At 36.2% G+C, this 20,967-nt stretch overlaps 1 protein-coding gene across 1 annotated transcript in view; it reads right to left on the minus strand.

Moving 5' to 3' along the window:
* The window catches only part of LOC114653360 (desmoglein-2-like), a 199,655-nt gene that overhangs the window by 135,272 nt on the left and 43,416 nt on the right, over window positions 1-20,967 (minus strand). The window lies entirely within an intron of this gene.

Below are 20,967 nucleotides of genomic sequence, written 5' to 3' on the forward strand. Positions count from 1 at the left end.
CACAGGTTTACTAACTATGCTGAAATCTATGCCATTAATATAAATCGGAAAAAGTAACAGCCCCAGGAAAGATCCATGAAGGACTCCACTAATAACCTCACTCCATGTGGTGCATTCGCCACTTACCTGCAGTCCTCGTCTCCTGTTAGTTAACCAATCTGAGATCCAGTTTTCTTGGTTACCTCTAATGCCTAGACCTTCTAGTTTCAGAATTAATGTTCGGTGTGGGACTGTATGAAAAGCTTTTTGAAAGTCTAAGTAAATTATGTTGTATGTTCTGCTTTTGTCAAATATTGCAGTTGCCTGTTCGAAAAGATCCTTATCTCATAAACCCATGCCAGATGTTACTTAGTAAATTATTTTCATATAGGTTTTTTTTTTTAAATTTTACTTCTTATTATGGTTTCCATAAATTGGTTATAACAATTTGCTTAATTATGGAAGTGGTCCATTTAAAAGTAGGAGCTGAAAGAACAAAAACCTGCTGGGACTGAATCTGAGAACCTCTTTACTAGATCATTCATCTACATTTTGAAAGACTGGCATATTAAGTAACTTGTTCAGGGTGAGTACAGAGTGAATCAGCAATGCTTTGATTTAGAGCCCAGATTCCTGAGAAACACATTTGTATGTTATGATAAAATTTATTATCATCTGTAAATAGTACAATACAATTTTCAGTTTTCTTACCCACAAATTAGTCACTTTAAAACACACAACAGCAATACATTATAATACAGGTAGAGAATTAAACATCAAACATTAAACTTAACATCAGACAAATATATACAAGATGTAGTGGCCTATGATGTAGTAGTGTAAAGCAGGAATGTTAAAATAAAACTTACAAACATTTCTTAAAATGTTAATAAATAACAATGTTGATAACAGAAACCTAGATACTTTTTCTGGGTACATTTATCCTACATTCTATTGTAGTGATGCACTTAGCTACTCAGGTTAGGTGCAAAGAGTGTGTGACACATCAACTACCTGTTATATACAGGAACATGGCAATATGTATAAGACAATATATGTCTTGTTCAGCTCTGACATTAATACACAAAACAAATGGGTTTCAGCCTTAATTTAAACTATGAGACTAGTGATTCATCTATTATACTAGAAGGATGATTTAATCAATGAGCATTTACACATTTATGAGTAAAAATAAATATTTACTGTACCAGTACATGCACTGTTGCACAATATTTGGCTCAAGGAACGTGACTGACACTTAATATATTATATAATTTTCATGAAGTGTTAAATAATGAGTGCGAATAGCATTTAAATTGTAAATAAGTGACATGGATTTAAAATAGCAAGCATTTGATAAGCATTCTCCATTCAGATAAATATCAACAACCACAGCATATATTTACACAGCACATGTTTATACAAAAAATGTAGCGTGAAGTAATACAAAAAATTACAATTACAAATAAATACATACATACATGCATACATACAAATATTAAATTAAAGCAACTAAATTATAAAGAGGGAAGAGTCCCTAAGCATGGCTTAAAGTACACTTAACTAAACTCTTTTTTTAGGTCTCAAATGGTTATAAATATTAAAGTTGGATGTTATGGTCTGATGGCCAAGAAGGACAAGAAAACAAAAACTCAAGCTGGCAGGATATTGTTGAAGATAAACCACCAGGGATTTCAAGGACTAAAGACCAACCATCCTCTAACTAAGCATTCTGCAAAACATATACCTGATGAAGTAAGTTATTATTATTATACACTATTCTAGATGCAGTGGGCCTCATCAAACATCTGAGCATATCCATTCCTTTCAACATTAAAGGATAGTTGAAGAGTGCTTTGCCCTTATTAAAATGAAATACATAGAAATATACCTGAAAAATATGCGGACATTTCTTTCTAAATAATATAAAATATACAGTATGTTGTTCAAACATATATATATCTTATATATAAACGTCTACGCGTGGAAGTGTGTGTGTCTGTCTGTCCGGCCCAGAAGTGAGAGGTGGAGTCGGGGTAAGGGCTCCACCTCCGAGGATACACAAGCGAGTCCAGCGCGTCAGCAAAGCGAAACCTCCGAAGAAAGACTTACTTGCTTAGCATATTTGCAAAGTGGTATCCCTTTTACTTTTCCTCCCTCCACTAATACACAAATGATGCAAGCATGTTGGCAAAACTAAACTTCCAAAGAAAGACAAAGTCACTTAGCGGCTAATGCACCAGCGATGTGAGTACATCGGCAAAACAAAACCTCTTAGGAGAGAGACGCCCAGAGTAGGTCCTTTCAATTATCTGACATCTCTACATTTCAATTTTTTTAATGACGATTTCAATAATTTCTAGGACCCCATGCTTTTTATAGCACAGGCTTACACAGCTAGTATATATATATTTATATAAATACATTAAGGTTATATCTGAAATAAAATGAACATACATTTCTCTTAACATATTATGTCAAACATATTTCCTAAATAGATTGTTTATAAGACATGCTAGATACTATGTGCCCATTCCCATTTTTCTGAAAAATAATTAAAAAATAATTCAAGGTTTGTCTCTTAACCTGGCTTCCCAGTGAATCCAATTTAGTTGTTCAAGTAGGTAGATGTGTCAGCATATGTGCACTGTAATGTTTTCCAAGCTGAAACATGAAATGTAAGCTTTATATTTATTGGCATTGCAAATAAAAACAAAACAAAAAACATTAACAGTGTTACCATTTTGTTCAATGTACATTTCTACCATATTAGTTTCTGGAGATGAGGATATCTACTATTGGACTAACAGTTTTAACTAGAAATTTATTTGAAATAATTGACTTCACAGATTTTGTACTTGTGGGAAGTTGTAGATTCTCATGGAGCATATAACAATACAAAGCAACAAGCTGCAAACAAAATTAAAAGCAAGAATTTTAAAGAATTAAAATTTCTCTTTATATAAAATGTTTTTCATGTTGCCCTCATTTAATCACCTTTTTCAAACTGAGTACTGTACTGAGTCTAATCATAAGGTTAATACTGGCTTTGCAGTTTTTACTGTATCACCTCCTAGTGACGGTGCTGTGATGTGGAGGGAACAAGAGACATGAATAGCAAAAACATCCCCTCATGCCTAGGAGTGCTATTACTCAGCTTATCTGAGATATCTAGGTGATCTCCAACTGTGCAATACATTTTATGAAGTACTGTATAACTATGTTTTTAGCGTAGTGGAGTTCTGAAGAAAGTACTGAACCATTATTTAAGAAAAGTATTCTTACAAGTATATGTGCATGTCAATAAGACAAACCTAAACCAACTTCATTACTGTCCTTTGTGGCATAAGAGAGAACTCCTGCATAAAAAAATATGGGAGTTCATTATAAAATCAGATTGGAGCAAGATGCATTGTATTATTTGCATGAGGTTTATTCATTTTAAAAATATGACCAATAGAAGGTTGCAAGAAGGTTGAGCCTCTCACAGCAGCATAAGACAAATGATAACAACCATCTGTCCCCACCATTTAGCATACAAACTCACACCAGACTAAACCAAGTGTGTTAATTAATCTAACCTACAAGTCGTTAGGATTTGTTAAGCAACCCATATGAGGACTGGGAAAATATATAAACTTCACAAGGACACTAGAACTGTGAGGCAACCGTGCTAACCATTATCCCGTGAACTGTGGAATATTTTTTCCTTTTCATTCATTATCTGTACATTTCTCTTTCCCATATATATTTCTCTATAAGTTATTTTTAAGTTCCTTAAAATTTCAAGTAGGGATAATGAACATCTAGAGACTATAATATTTACTTTCAGTTCTGTTTGTCATTATTTGCGCTTTTTATTTTTATTTGGTTTATACATTTTTGCTCTTGAAGGTGCCTATACTTGGCACAGAAATGCTACCGGAGTTCAATATGTCTGCACAATGCCTCACTGTGAATGTGACTGCCAAGTCAGAACATTTATTTTTATCTATCTATCTATCTATCTATCTATCTATCTATCTATCTATCTATCTATCTATCTATCTATCTATCTATCTATCTATCTATCTATCTATCTATGCTGATTTAATAATATAATTACAAATGTATCTATAAATAGACTTAAAGCACAGATGAAACCAACAAAATTCAATAACATCGATGTCAATTATGCTGCATGTGTCTGGGTGTGAAGTTGCCACGTGAAAAGAAATATGTAATTATACTCTTTAAGATTAATTTTCTCAAGTACCATAGCAGGAAAAGAAACTGCTTAAGGCATGTCTCAAATTTAACTACTATAATCTAATAATTGAAATATGAAAAAAGTGAAATAGTGCAGTAAGCCCAAAATATTCAGATTGAGCTAATTACACAATATTAGTGTATAATTACAAAGTCGTCATTGGCAAAGTTTGTCCATAAAAAAGCCCAGTGTGAATAGGTTTTCATTGCAGTTGGGCTGCTTGTTCAAAAGTACAAACTTCAGACATATGAGCGACTCTGAGACAGCATGTCTGGTGATAAAGATGCAATCTTAATGTTCCTGATTGTGTATGAAGAATTTCTAAACCAAGATCAATCAAGTAATTATTGGGTTACAATTTCACAATACTATTATCATGCAGTACACTTGATGGGCGATTATTTAAAAAGTTTGTACTTTGTGAAATAACAGTGTAATGTTACACTACATAAATAAATGCTCTGCCAACTAATTTTAATGTAATTTGCTGTTTCGTCTTTTTAATAGAGTATAATTTGTTTTACCAGACACTGATTTCACTTTGGGCAAATAACTTTAATTTGACAGATTTTAATAGCTGCTTGAAATGATAACAACAATGGAGATGTATACTTACTGTATCTTTAGGAAAAACTGCTAAAATATTCTTGTGTTGCGTATGGTTCTTTAAAAGAACTTGCGAACTTGAATGTGACCATATTGTATTTTAGGCCAGCTTTCTTATAAAGGTGCTTTGTTCTCAGAGGATTTGTTAATGAATATATTACTGTATACGCAGTATACCTGTATATAAATTTTATATACATATTTTATATATATTGTAAAAGAAGAGAAGCAATGCAGAAAAAGGTTTGGGGGTTGTCATGACCTTGTATAATGTAAAGTTAAATTAAATAAGTTGGTCTTTAGCAAAGACAAAAGCAATGTCATTTCAGACAGAAGTCCAACAAAGAAATAACTGAAAATGGCTGAACTTCTGGTTATATGGATTCCAGGTGTGAAGGGACGGGTCCAGGAGGATGGACAACAGAAATGACTTCAGTGGTGGAACAGCCATCAATCTTCTGTTCTGTAGAGGAAGGAAGAGAGAAAGCATGAGAACTCAGCACTAACCCTTGGGTTGTTGGGTAACTGTCATCACAAGAGCCCTTACGCTGTCTCACAAACACATGTGTGTGACAATATGCAGTACATATACAGTAGTACAGTATATAAATTGTCATACCAAACTATACTGTAACTAGTTGCTTCATCTATTAATTTACAGTTGTGCTTTAAAGTGTACTTGATAACCATGAAAGTTATCTAGGTGTAGTTATTTTAGTGATAGTTACTTTGATAGCAAATCTTGGCTCTTATTTTGACTAAGCATCATCTCCTGATCACTTAATTCAAACTTTACCTTTAGTTTTACTACGGTAGAACATGTGCTATTTGGGGCGACTATTTTTTCCTCTCTTCTTATGTTGATTATTATGACAAAACAGTAACAAGGAGAATGCATGTTGCTGCCTCCTACTTGAAGTGTAACAGGAACATCCTTGAAGAAATTCTGAATGCAGATGACTGTTTTGTTTTCATAAAATGCACTTAAAATAAGTGCCTTCTTGAAGTCTCTTTTCTGTGATGGCTCCTTGTTGGTTGGGTTTCAGTCATGCAGTTTCATTTATTCAGCTTACTTTGGATAAGGACGGGTTACTGCAGATTATTTTCAAATTGGATTGATGGAATTTCCAGATGGACAGAATGTTCATTTTTGCAGCTAACCAAAGTAAAAGTCAAAAATAAAACATTTTAGACTTAAAGATCTCCTCTTTTTTTTGATTGTTATTAATTTTCACGAGTGTTTAGTCTTTCGCATGATGTCTCTAAGCTTTTCAGACACTCACTTAATTTTCTCGACTAAATAAAAAGCAAAATTTGTTTGATTTTATCACATTGAGTGGTGGACTAGTTGGAGTGAGTCGCTGGGCATCTCACATTATGTGACCGGCTTCATGGGAACACACCTCTGACTGCCCCCAACTTGCTAAGATTATGTACACTGAAAATCATGGAAAAAAGAGTAATGTGCCATAGGTTTTAATGTGAATGGCTGTATTATATGTCACGGCTCACATGACATTAGCATCATGTGCCTATCAGCCACATAGCCTCGAAAATGCATACACACAGAATGGCATATGATGGTGAGGTGAAGATGTCAGAGCCATTATGATGAAAAAAAATAAATAAATAAAGTAACATTAAAAACTTTCAAAAATTAAATCAAAACAAAAATGGTTTGAATGCATTGCAGCACAGGTGATAACAGATAATGAAAACAATAAAGAAGAACTAAAGCTCCCAATTTAGGGCATCCCTGTGACATAGTACAGTATTCTTCATTATCATCATGAGAATCAATCCCACAGTTATGGTCAACTAGATTGTGATTCCCCAAATAGCTATTGCTCTAAAACATAGTCTGGACTGAAGTCCAAAGTAGTATTTAATAGGACTGAAGGGTACAAATTGTGATGTGAAAGAGAAGTTAGTATTGATTAGGCTAATTTTAAAGTTGCTGTTTGAAAGAGATTTTGGCATTGCATTTGCTGAACACGTTTAAAAAAAACAGACATGCTGACACATGAAAACCAAGAAAGACACACATTATAGCCTTGTTAATGGCACTATAATTTCTTATGAGTGAGAATTACATTATTGATAAAGAAATGGCAAGACTGGGCAAATTCTGACTTTTGACTAGTGAGTAATGCTGATGTATAATATCAGACATTTTTTATAAACAGGATTTGCTAAATCCAGACAAGCGTACCTGATGTCAGATGATTACTGGACTTTTTCAGCCCTTCCATATTACTCATTTTATCTTTTTCTGACTTCTGTTTCTTAGAGGTTTCAACTATCATGACCCAGTCTAGGTTATAATTAGATGAGTATCTAATTCAAAACTTTCTAAGTCTAAGTCTAAGTCAAAACTTTTAACCACAATGTTTTGGCTTGAGAGATTGTAATGATTAAATCATTGACTGGACTAGATTTGTGATTCACTGAAATAAATTATCTCATTGAGGTGTTTGTCAGTGCAAGAACGAAACAACAGACAAAGCTGTATCTGTTCTAAAGGTTGTCAGGCATGGGCACCTGAGGATCACTTTTCAGGCTCAGACAAGGTATGCAGTACCCTGCCAGGGCAAGAGGGGGCACCAACACTAACAATGCTGTCTCTTTTCTCCTCAATAACTTCAAGAAGCCACCCAGTGAGTGTACCTAAGCCATGCCCCCATTACACTAAACCAGACTCCTCCGGTGGGACAACATAAATTTGATTGCTCCCGGAAGATGGCATCTCATTCTGAGGAATGCAGTCCCACATGAGCGTTCTCCTCGACCCATACCTGCTCAAGAGAGTCAAAAGTTTTGAGAAGCTGCAGAGGCTAGGAAGGCATCAGTTACTTCTTATTATTGTTGGTCTCATTTTTGTTCCAAATTTTGGACTTTGGCAGTATCCCGAGTAGCCCATTTGGCACCCCAACTTTTCTTTAGGCCTTCTCTCCCTCATTTGCACCTCACAAAATGTATAACAGCACTGATATTGGCTGCATTTAGGATTGCTCTGCACTCCACTATGGTTTCATAGTCTTAAATTTTATTAAATATTAGGATCCACTGCCTCATATTACTTACATAAAAAATACTACCCGTCCCCCGTGGCTTCGCCTGCATAACAGTGAAACAGGACAGTGAGGAAGGCTGTGTCCGGCTCTCCACTTCTGACGTCATGCTTTCCCCTACACTCAGCCCACAGCCTCTGTCTTGGATTAGCGTGAATATATCGCTCCTGCAAGCAAACTATGATTCTTAGCGAGATGAGAGAAGTCGCAAAATCAACCGGAATGTTCAAGCAAATTATAGAAAAAAAACGATCTAAATCCATTAAGTAGTTCTCTCGTTCGCTAGCTAAGTGGAGGTTTGGTTACGCCCTGAGGCTGTCACGTGAGTGAGGAGGGCCCCGCCCCTCTCGGCCTGCTGTGTGTCTCTTGGATTTGCATAAATAAATCGGTACCGCAAGCTAACTATGATAGAAATCGCAAAATCAACTGGAATGTTCAAGCAAATTATAGAAAAAAGCCCGATCTTAATCCGTTAAGTAGTTCTCTTGTGAAAAGCAGACAGACATGCAGACAAACAGATGTTGAATTTTATGTATACAGTAATCCCTCGCTATATCGTGCTTCGCCTTTCGCAGCTTCACTCCATCGCGGATTTTATATGTAAGCATATTTAAATATATATCGCGGATTTTTTGCTGGTTCGCGAATTTCTGCGGACAATGGGTCTTTTAATTTCTGGTACATGCTTCCTCAGTTGGTTTGCCCAGTTGATTTCATACAAGGGACGCTATTTGCAGATGGCTGAGAAGCTACCCAGCTTACTTTTCTCTCTCTCTTGCGCTGACTTTCTCTGATCCTGACGTAGGGGGATTGAGCAGGGGGGCTGTTCGCACACCTAGACGATACGGACGCTCGTCTAAAAATGCTGAAAGATTATCTTCACGTTGCTATCTTTTGTGCAGCTGCTTCCTGAAATGACATGCTGCACGGTGCTTCGCATACTTAAAAGCTCGAAGGGCACGTATTGATTTTTGATTGAAAAACAAACTCTGTCTCTCTCTATCTCTCTCTCTCTCTCTCTCTCTTTGTCTGCTCCTGACGGAGTGGGTGTGAGCTGCCGCCTTCAACAGCTTTGTGCAGCGGTGCTTCGCATACTTAAAAGCCAAACAGCCCTATTGATTTGTTTGCTTTTCTCTCTATCTCTGTGACAGTCACTGCTCCTGACACGCACTCCTTTGAAGAGGAAGATATGTTTGCATTCTTTTAATTGTGAGACGGAACTGTCATCTCTGTCTTGTCATGGAGCACAGTTTAAACTTTTGAAAAAGAGACAAATGTTTGTTTGCAGTGTTTGAATAATGTTCCTGTCTCTCTACAACCTCCTGTGTTTCTGCGCAAATCTGTGACCCAAGCATGACAATATAAAAATAACCATATAAACATATGGTTTCTACTTCGTGGATTTTCTTATTTCGCAGGTGGCTCTGGAACGCAACCCCCGCGATGGAGGAGGGATTACTGTATATGTATATAGAGATTAGAACTATAACTGTAATTGAACTAATTATATACTCAGAGAAATAATGATTCTAAAATGGTATTTTACTGGTTTGTGTGGATCCTTCTAGCTCCATCCCTTGATAAAGACCCATTTCATTCTGGGAAGGGTTCTTTACATATAAAACGAGTTATTTGTGCTTTCCTAAGATTACTAATATAAAACAAATCTTTAATATATAATAGACTACTTAGCAGTATTAACAGGAAAAGAAATGATCTAATCATGGTTATTTTTGGAGCCTGTTACTGATCTAAAAAGATTAAGGTTTTTTTCTGAAACCTTCACATGGGTGGTTCTTTTGGGATCCAAAAATTGTTCTCCTGTGGCATTACTCTAAGAACCACTTTGGCATTTTTTTATTTTTATAAATGTGTTCCTTATATTTCCCACAGAAATCATTCAAACCTGAGCATACTGTTGAGATTCAGTCTGCCAACACACAGCTTTCATGGAAGTGTGCAATGTATAAAATATGTTATTAATAATATTTTTAAAGATTTATTTTTTTAATTTTAACACGTCATGTGTGATGTCATCTGCACAACTATGCTACATTCATGATCAAGGCCTTAAAGCCATGTAAAGGCTGGACTGACAAAATAAATGGCAGAGCTACCATTACAAGAATGCATATAAGCATTGTTGTTACTACAATAGTCTGTTTTTTGTTTTCTTTTCACTACCTCAAAAAGATATTTAGATGCATTTTGGTTGCATTTTCTGGCTTTCTTTCCATTTTGACATTTGGTTTTAAAATTTAGAAAGATTCATATATGACTGAAGAGTGGCTGAGCATAATTGTTCTAATAGAAACATTTTCCTTTCTATCTCTGACATCTATAAATTAAAGAAGCAGCTTTAGGGAGACAGTATGTGAATGTGAATGTAAGGCATAGAGACATGTACGTGCAACCCTGCTTGTATGTGATAGGAAGACGTGGAGACATTCATTTCCGATCTAATCAAGGACTATTCTATTGTTTCCTTATGCAGACACCACCCTGCTCCACCCCAACGACAAACGAATATTAACGTGGAGGCCAATCACCACCCCAAAGATTGAAACTCACCACGGATTTAGTAATTGTGCAACAAATGTGATGAACTCCTTCAGAGATAGACTAGAGTAGTAGTTTCCAAGTTCAGTCCTGGATGATCATTGTGTCTACAGGTTCTCATCCTAACCAACTTTACTTTTAGTTGGACAACTAACTCCATTAAGTAAGGTGTTATTTCCCAGTCTGTGTGTTTACAAAAAAGGCAAAACTGGATTTCTAAATTTTCATTAGCAGGCTTTAATATATGTTACATGCAAACGCTTTAATGTTTCTTCTTTATTTTTTAGATTTTTGTCACCTTTATTGTGATTTTCATTCTAATTTTCTAGGTGTCCTGGCCATTATTTACCAATGATCAGACTAGCGGGTCTGATACTCAAGAGGCTGCAGACTTTCACCGTTCTGTGTTGTGCTCATTTATCAAACTTTGCAGTGATTTGAAGATTGAAAATACGGGTATGCCAAAATACAGGAAACTGCATATGTTAAAATAAAATCAGATTTATAAAATCTGGTGTACGCACATTTCTATGCAATTTACCCTTTATAAATCACAATCATCTTGTAAAAATGCGTTTTTGAAAGCGCCTCAAGTCTTCTCCTACAACTCCTCACCAGTCATGCCCTTTTCCTTCATATCTTTTTTTAACTTTATCCATCCACATCTACTTTGGTCTCCCTCACTTTCTCTCCTTCTGTACTTCCATCCCCATCACTCTTTTGCCTACATATTCATTGTTTCTCCTCATCACATGTCCACACCACTTCAAACTACTTTGCTGTACTTTCTTAGATATCTCTCCCACTTTTGTTGTACCTCTGACCGTCTCATTTCCTAGTCAGTCCTTTTTTAACTCCACACATTCATCTCAACATTCTCATTTCTGCCACATTTAACGTCTTCTAGTGCGCCGCCTGTATTGCTCATGTCTCAGCTCCACACATCACTGCTGTCTGGACACTTACTGGACAAAAACCTGACCTTTAACGTTCACCTTAATTCTTCATCCACACAATACTCTGATATCTTCTTCTAATTGTTCCGTCCACACTTCACTCTCTAGCAAAACATGATCTGAAATCTTATTTTTGTTGTAAACTTAAACTCTTTTCAGATTATATCACAAAGTATATTTTTTAAGGACAACTTCTTTAAATAATCCTTAAAATGATTAGGAAAGAAATGTAACCCTCCCTGCAATATCCAAATATGAATGAATCATTGTGACCTGAATTCTGAAGGCAACTTTGTTTCATTGGCACACTGCAGAGTTGTCAGCTTTTTAAAGAAATGCACTCACACCCAGGGTTGAAATATTTGTGAACTTTCTCATATGTTTAAAAGTGAAAGAAAGCTTGGTGCAAAATAAAATGTTAAAAACATATTTGTGTATTTTGAGATGTGAATATTACTTACAGCAATACTACATCAATCCATGCACTGACCTCATACCAGGCAGAATTGCAGGATGTCTGAGCATATCCATGTAACAAAAGATAGACAACAGGATGCCAGTCCACTGTTGGGTGCACTAACACTCATAAAATGAATCACAGTGCTCTAAAGTGGCAGAAAGAAAATTGAAGGACAACACAGCTTGCTATACTCAGAGGTATCTCTTGTTACATGTGATTTAAAGAAAACTAGTAGGTAGGTAAAACTAGACATAACAGCTAAATTGTTCCTGTGCTGAGATCAAGCTGGCTTAATTTCATATTTTGGTAAGGAAATATTTAGAGTTAGTCTAATAAGCTTACTTTTTATCATTTTATCATCTGTTTGGTGGATGAAACATGAGGAGCTCACTGTTTGCGAAGGTTTGGTAGCTTTTCAATAATGGCAAATAAAGAATGAGAGTTATTGATATTCTGTAATTCTCATTAATTCTGACCATAATCCCAGTCAAGTTTATTATTTCAGCTATGTGTTCATCTCGTCAAGTGCTTCTGTGAAAACAGCTGCAGAAAAAGAATTGTATTTTTTCCATATTTATCTGCAGGGTAATAATAATAATAATTCTTCACATTTATATAGCGCATTTCTCACTACTCAAAGCGCTCTCCATGCAGGGTACCCTATATGAATAAGCCACCACTAGTGTGACCTACTACAAGGTTTTATTGTGCTCACTTTTTGGGAAGAAAAAAGAGATAACCCTTGACAAACTATGGTTTAAGTCAATGAAGACTTTGGTCTTGGGGATTTTTTGTTTTGTCCATTTCGGAAGATGGCCATCTGAAGTGGAATTCTGTTAGCAGCTTTGTTATTTTACTTTTTATACCATCATCCCAAGGAATCCTGTACTTACGGAACCCGAGGGGATTTAATTAAAGTAAATGCAAGCATATACAAGTATGAATAGCATTAAAAGAGCTCAGAAAGAAAAACATAAGACACCTAAAACTGCATCTAAGTCTAAACAGACCTCAAGTTCAAGACTAACTTGTAACAGATCACATGTTATTTTCTTATCCATGGCTACTGTTTAACATCATTCCCTGGCTTTACTCTTTAAGGACTGTTTAAGATTATATTCTATGTTTATTGTATTTGGACTGTATTGTCAATAGATACAGTATCTCTACTTTAATCCTTGTACACTGCTGCAGAGCAGCTTGTTTTCTTTTGGAAGTGCTCAGTCTCTAGGTATGTCAGAGGACTGGGACTTCATGAAGTGTGGTGTAGCCTCACGTGTGGAGGCAAAATGGAAGGGCGGGGGATTTGGGGGGAGTAAGAAAGAGAGCAAGCTATTTCTAATCTATCCTTTCAACCCTTACAATTTTAAGTGCCAATGCAACAATAGGCTTCATAGCAATAACTTCTGGAGAAACTGAAAAATAAGGTAAAAGCTATATTATGTAATAATGTACTATCTTAATCTAAGACTACAAAATGTCAACAAACGCTCAGAAGCAATGTCTCTATGTCCAAGCAGTGAACTTTGTGAGCTGGAATGTCAAAGGTCTTAATTATGAATTAAAGAGAAAGAAAGTGTTCTCTCACCTAAAAGATCTAAACGCCAAGATAATATTTTTACAGGAGACCCACTTTTTACAACAATAACAACATTTATGACGTAGCTCAAAGTGCTTTACAAGATGAAGACAGAAAAATATAAAAATAAGATTAGGCAATGCTAAGTAACAAAGAGTAAAATAACATCCAATGGCCTGGAGGACAGAAAAAACAAAAAAAAAACTCCAGAGGGCTGGATAAAAAAAAACAAACAAAATCTGCAGGGATTCTGAGGCCATAAGACCACCCAGCCCCCACTGGGCATTCTGCAGTACCTAATATAAATGATCTAAATCAGTCCTCATGGTTTTCAGGCTTCACGTGGAAGAATTAGATGATGATGGTCATGTGGACATCTGGCCTTCCATCCATCAATGTAGGGACAGCATGGTGTGTTGATCAGGTGGTGGTGGCACAGATCGCCACCACAGAAAACCGGAGAAACAACAGCAGAGAAAGTTGGGGTTAGTACAGATCATGTAGCCATGATAAAAATGATAATTAAATGCATATTGTCACGCTTGGGTCACAGATTTGCACAGAAACACAGGAGGTTGTAGAGACAGGAACTTTATTCAAACACTGCAAACAAACATATGTCTGTTTTTTTCAAAAGTTTAAACGTGCTCCTTGACAAGACGGAGATGACAGTTCCGTCTCACAAGTAAAAGAATGCAAACATATCTTCCTCTTCAAAGGAGTGCGCATCAGGAGCAGGAAAGGTCTGAGAGAGAGAGAGAGAGAGAGAGAGAGAGAGAGAGAGAGAGAGAGAGAGAGAGAGAGAGAGAGAGAGAGAGAGAGAGAGAGAGAGAGAGAGAGAGAGAGAGAAAAGCAAAACAATCCAAATCTGACAGGTGCTGTTCGGACTTATAAGTATGCAAAGTGTCGCACGATAGATCAGCCGCAAGTAAGCCCAACAAGCAAGGGAGCAATGTAAAGGTAGTCTTTCAGTGTTTTTTAGAGGAGCGTCCATATCTTGTAGGGGTGCGATCAGCCCCCCAGCTCACAATATACAGAATATCAGGGTAGCACTAAAATGAAGTTATAAGAAAGCCATATTAAAATAATGTGTTTTTATCAGTTTTTTAAAGTGCTCCACTGTATTAGCCTGGTGAATTTCTATCGGTAAACTATTTCAGATTTTAGGTGCATAACAGCAGAAGGCTGTCTCACCACTTCTTTTAAGTTTAGCTCTTGGAATTATAAGCAGACACTCATTTGAAGAGCTAAGGTTACGATTTGGAGTGTAAGGTGAGAGGCATTGCGAAATATAGGGTGGAGTGAGATTATTTAAGGCTTTGTAAACCATAAGTGGTATTTTAAAGTCAATTCTAAATGGCACAGGTAACCAGTGTAGTGACATCTAGTTAAGATTCTAGCAGCTGTCAAGCTGTACTAGTTGCAATCTATTGATGTCTTTGTTGGGTAGTCCTGAGAGGAGTGTATTACAGTAATCTAGTTGACTAAAAACAAAAGCGTGAACTAATTTTTCAGCATCTTGCAAAGTTATGAGGGGTCTAATTATTGCTAGATTTCTTAAGTGAAAACATGCTGTCCTAGGGCCTCATGCATAACGCTGTGCGTAGAATTCACACTGAAACATGGCGTACGGACAAAAGCGGAAATGTTCATATGCACAAAAAAATACAGATGCATAAATCTTTGCGTAGGCCAACTTCCACATTCTTCCGCTTCATAAATCCCGGTCAGCGTGAAAAGTAACGCATGTGCACGCTCCTGCTGCCACTCCCCAACTCCTCCCACAAATATGCCTCGTTGAATATGCAAATCAATATAAATAGTCCTTAAGCTCAGCATTCTGTGAAAAGGCAATGGCAAAAGCACGGGGGGAAATAGAAGATTTCAGCGAATACCAAGTGGAGGCAAGGAAAAACTTACTATTTGTTGGTTTAAACAGTGACATCGAGTGACATAAGAGTGTCAGAGAAACTCGAGACTTCAAGTTCACAAAGTCGCACAGTGAAGACATAAAAAAGAAGTTGTTAGATATCAAAGTTGCCATGAAAAGGCAAGTTATAGCCCACCGTCTGAGTGTTATATGGAAGCTTATTAGGGTACAGAGAAAAAAATAGGCACACAGTGGAAAAAAAAGCACGGAACTTTAATCTCGAAATTTCCACTTTAATCACATAGTTTATTTTGTCATTAAAGTAGAACATCATAAACTTCATCTTAAAATTGTTTAATTTTCTAGTTTCTCAAATACCATTGTAACTAAAGTAGCACATTAAATACTTTGTGTTGTATTTGTTCTTCTATCTGCTCTATGTGTGTGAATCACTATGTGCTTCTTAAACAGGCTTTCTCTTCCTCCAACAGGACACAGAATCCATTACATTCATGATATTACAGCTCTCTGAATAATTTAAAAACTGAGATGTATACTTGATATCATTTTCATGATTATAGGAATTAAAGCATGTATTAAACATGGGAACACGGTGGCGCAGTGATAGTGACGAGCTGGTGCCTGGTCCAGAGATTGTTCATGCCTCACACAAGATGCCAATTCCTGTCCTTCCTTTTCTTTCTCCAAATACCCAATCACCACACAATCAGCTCTTTAATGGACATTAAGCAATCTGTAAGCTGAGAATGCCGATTCTTCAAAACTTTTAAGGAACATTGAAATATCTTCGTAGTACGTTTAATTATTCTATCCATCTGTTCTTCCAGTGTCGCGCCAGTCCCAGCAAGAATACAGATCTGTGAACGGAGCACCAGCTCCTTGCTAGCGCTGCGACACTGTCTCCTCACATGTTTAATTATTAACGACATAGATTATTTAAATGAAGTTAAAGTTTTATCTGATAATATAATAAACATATTTTGCTGCATTTCATCTTAAAAATGATATCGTCATCATATGTAAATACACACTTTATAAAGTGGCTCAGGTTGTACAATATTATAACTATCGTAAGCTTACAATGAGGTGATTGTACTTGTAAGTACAAAGAGTTCTATATGGAGCACTAGATGGACTGATTGAGTGCGTTTATAGTTCTTGGGATGAAACTGTTTCTGAACTGTGAGGTCAGTACAGGAAAGGCTCTGAAGCGTTTGTCATATAAGAGCAGCTCAAATAGGCAGCATGGCTGAGGCAGCGTGTGCTAGATGCTGTATGCCGATAATTCTCTTTCTGATCAGCTGCTGTAGAGCTGTGATTTCACACTCAGATACAGTGATATAAATACTCCGAGTGGTGCAGTGAGAGTAATATGGAAAAAGATGATCTGCTGTGGCAACCCGTAACGGGAGCAGCTGAAAGAAGAAGAAGAAAGTGCAATGAGAGTAACAATGCTAAAGCAGCTATGGTATTTGGAATAGTTTGGCTATTCCGTGGACCACTATATTGTAACAAGTTATTTTCAATCAGATGCCTTAAACTAATAAACAATATGCGGTTAATTTCAGTATATATGATAAAGCCGCATCAGGGATGTGGATCTAATAAAGAAGGGGAAACCACACTGGAACAAAAGCACTGCTTTGACACTGGGTGCCACTAGTTTGCAAAACCGAGCAGAGAACTTGCGTACGCCAAGGTTTGAGCTACCGTGAAAATGTGTGTGGCGTTACACCAAGTTTAGGTTTTATACATTGCGATTTAAGCATGGAAACAGGAGTATGCAACATTTTTGTGGGTACGCAACATTTATACATGAGGCCCCTGGATAGGTCTCCTGACACAGGTGCAATAACATCTAGCACTGCAAAAACAATTACACAGTTTGTAATTGATCACAACTTATCAGACCCTTGGAGATTTTTAAATCCAAACTCAAGAGCATATTCCTTCTTCTCACCAGTACATCACTGTTACTCAAGAATTGATTATTTCTTTTAAGATAATAAATTTTTGCCCATGATTTAATCTTGCAAGTACGATGCTATTGTTATCAGTGACCATGCCCCTTTGATCATGGCACTCAAATCATTAGGCTCCACATAATCATCTCACAGCTGGTGTCTTAACACAGTTTTATTATCTGATGAGAACTGTCCAGACAACTGTACGACAACTGTACAGAGTTTATATCCAAGCAAAGTGATTTTTTTTTAGAGATGAATACATCCTCAGAGGTCTCTGCAGGAATACTCTGTGAAACTCTGAAGGCATTATTAAGAGGTCAAATTATTTCATATCTGTCCCACAAAAATAAATCGGAAACCAAGAAGGCATCAGTGTTAATCAGTGAAATTACCAGAACAGATCAAAAATGAGACATGTTATAGGAAAAGACAGGCTTTGCATTCAGAACCCAACCTCTTGACAACAAAAGAAACTGAACAACTCATTTTTAAATCATGGCATCATTACTATGAACACAGAGAGAAGGCTGATGATCTTAGCTCAACAAATACACAAGCAGGAATTTGCAAAGCAATACCAGTAATTACCAACACAGACTGAGACAAAATCATTAACCATAAAAATATAATGCACACATTTAGAAACTACTACCGTCTTTTTCCGAAAATAAGACATCCCCCGAAAATAAGCCCTATCGAGATTTTCGGAACTTTTTGTAATATAAGCCCTCCCCCGAAAATAAGCCCTAGTTAAAATAATGTGAAAAAAAGAATTCGTTAAAAAATGCTGTTGATTTATTAAGTATGTTTAGCTTCCCTAATACTCGTATTTCAGAGAAATGTTTGAAATAAAATATTCCGAGAAATTCATTGTTTACCTCTACAGTTCGTTTCAAATTAATTCTTGGAATTTATCTTAAAAATACAACATAAGGCAGCATGAATACATACCGTAAATATTGTGTCCGCTCTGCTCTGCTGTGTTGTACTGCGTCGCGCGTATCGCAGAGTATGGTCGAATGAGGTGGGGAGGGGGTGGAGGGGGGCATGCATATGCGGAATGCGACAGAACGCGTCGTTGGCGCACACTATAAATAATTGTTCGTTAAGGCAGCAGTCTACATTGAGCGACAGTGCAGATACAATGTTTGTTCATTTCAGTCTTGTAAGTCTGATTATTTCCTCATACGTAATTTTATTTTTTATAAAGTGAATAATTTTTAACCGCAGTTAAAATGAGAACAAAACGAAAGAGCTATTCCGTCGAGTACAAAAAGGGAATTGTGGAAGACTCCAGGGGTGTAAATCTTGATTTATGACGATGTTCCAGAAGAAGATGACATGACTGTAATTGAATAAATTTTAATTTCTGTATTCTGTGTAAAATAAATAAATATTAAATAAAAATATATAAATATACTTTTATTTTTGTCCTCCCCCGAAAATAAGCCCTAGTGCGTATTTTGGACCAAAAAAGAAAGTAAGACAGTGTCTTATTTTCGGAAAAAGACGGTATAAGTCCTTATATCCTACTCAGTGTAAAGAAGATGACAATCTAATGCGTTTCTCGGTGCATTACAAATACCACAGGTAGATACTCTCAGTGCAGAGGAATTGGATAAACCTCTGACACTTTCAGAATGACTAGCTGCTATTAACTCACTTAACAGTGGGAAAGCAGCAGACCCTGATGACTACCCTGCCGAATTTTATAAATATTTTTCAATTAAATTAGCTCCCCTTTTATTATCAACATTTACAGAAGCCAGAGACAATACAATTTTACCAAGAATTAATTACCATCTTTCTTAAGAAAAATAAGGACTCATTAGGACCAATATCACTTCTGAATAATGATGTAGAGATACTCTCAAAAATCATAGCCAGAAGGATGGAAAAAGTGCTGCCTTCGGTAATATCACAAGATCAAACTGGATTTATCAAGGGTCGACACTTATCCTCCAATCTCTGACGCCTGTTTAATGTAATATACTCACCAAAGTCAAACACCCCAGAAATATTATCATTGGATGCAGAAAAAGCATTTGACATGATTGAATGGAAATACCTTTTCACTACATTAGAGAAATTTGGGTTTGGCCCGAACATGTGTGAATGGATCAAACTACTGTATACCAATCCAGAAGCTTCAGTTTGTATTAACAACATTTGTTCAGACTACTTTAAACTAGAACGTGGTACCAGACAAGGATGCCCCTTGTCACCACAATCTCACTTCTGAATAATGATGATACTCTCTAAAGGGTTGAGAAAGTGCTTCCTTAGGTAATATCAAAAGACCAAACCGGATTTATTTAAGGCAGACGTTTAGCTTCCAGTCTTCAACGCCTATTTAATGTATCATATTAACTCACAAAGTCTAACAGGGATCTTATTATCGCTGGATGCAGAAAAAGCATTTGATATGGTTGAATGGGACTACCTATTCACTACATTGCACAAGTTTGGGTTTGTCTCAAACATACGTGCATGGATCAAACTCCTGTATACCAGTCCAGAAGTTTCATGTTTGTATTAACAACATGGTTTCAGACTACTTCAAATTAGAACATGGTACTAGACAAGGATGCCCTGTCACCCTGCTATTTGCAATCGCCATTGACAATTCACTTTCAAAATGCTTCTGAGACAAAGGGGATTATCAGAGAAGGACTTGAAGAGAAAATATCACTATATGCAGATGATATGGTACCATATATATATATATCTGATCCAAAAAATACAGTGCCTGCAGTCGTAAGAGCACTATTAGAATTTGAAAAGATATCTGGACTCAAAGTTAATTTAAATAAAAGTTCTCTTTCCAGTGAACACCTTCCCTTTTATCATCGCAGATCAGTTTAAATACCTAGGGCTGAACATCACAAGTAAATATAAATCTCTTTTTCAACAAAACTTTGCTATCTGTTTGGAAAAACTTATGCAAGACTTTCATAGATGGTCTACCCTCCATCTCACTTTAGCAGGGAGAATTAACACTGTCAAAATGAATATCCTTCGTAAGCATCCTTTTCTATTTCAAAGCCACCTCATATACATTAACAAATCATTTTTTAAGAAGTTACATTCAATCATAACCTCATTTATTTGGAATTCAAAACATGCACGTATCCAAAAGGTTGTTTGTTGCCTGTATGGAATGTAACTTGCTTTTAATAAATTCAATAAAATAGAAAACATATAAATAATAAATCAATGAAGACAATAAACTGATACATATTTCTTTGAAATCTTTACAAATGCTTTAAAACACAGCTTAAATTAAACAACTGGAAAAAGTAATTTTGTATTTAAAATTATATTAACATAGAAATATATAGCATCAAGTTGTTATTCTGGACCTGTTGTTGTTTACCTGTGTGATAATGCATTGCAGAATGCCACTGTTAGGGCTAGTAAGCTACATGACTTTACAAACTGTAATACAGTATATTTTTATGTGTGCATATTGCAAGATGCTTTGTCTTCACAATTATGGTTTTGTTGTACTCAATCTGTGCATTTTAATGACCTAAATAAAAGCTGCTGAGATTTTCAGCTGATACCAAGTTAGGTGGATAGGCAGATAATATGGAATGTGAGGGCCTTGGACAGCATGCAGACTTGAGCAGATTTGTGGTAATGAAATT

The sequence above is a fragment of the Erpetoichthys calabaricus genome, chromosome 6 (genome assembly GCF_900747795.2).
Source record: "Erpetoichthys calabaricus chromosome 6, fErpCal1.3, whole genome shotgun sequence".
In the NCBI taxonomy this organism is placed as follows: domain Eukaryota; kingdom Metazoa; phylum Chordata; class Cladistia; order Polypteriformes; family Polypteridae; genus Erpetoichthys; species Erpetoichthys calabaricus.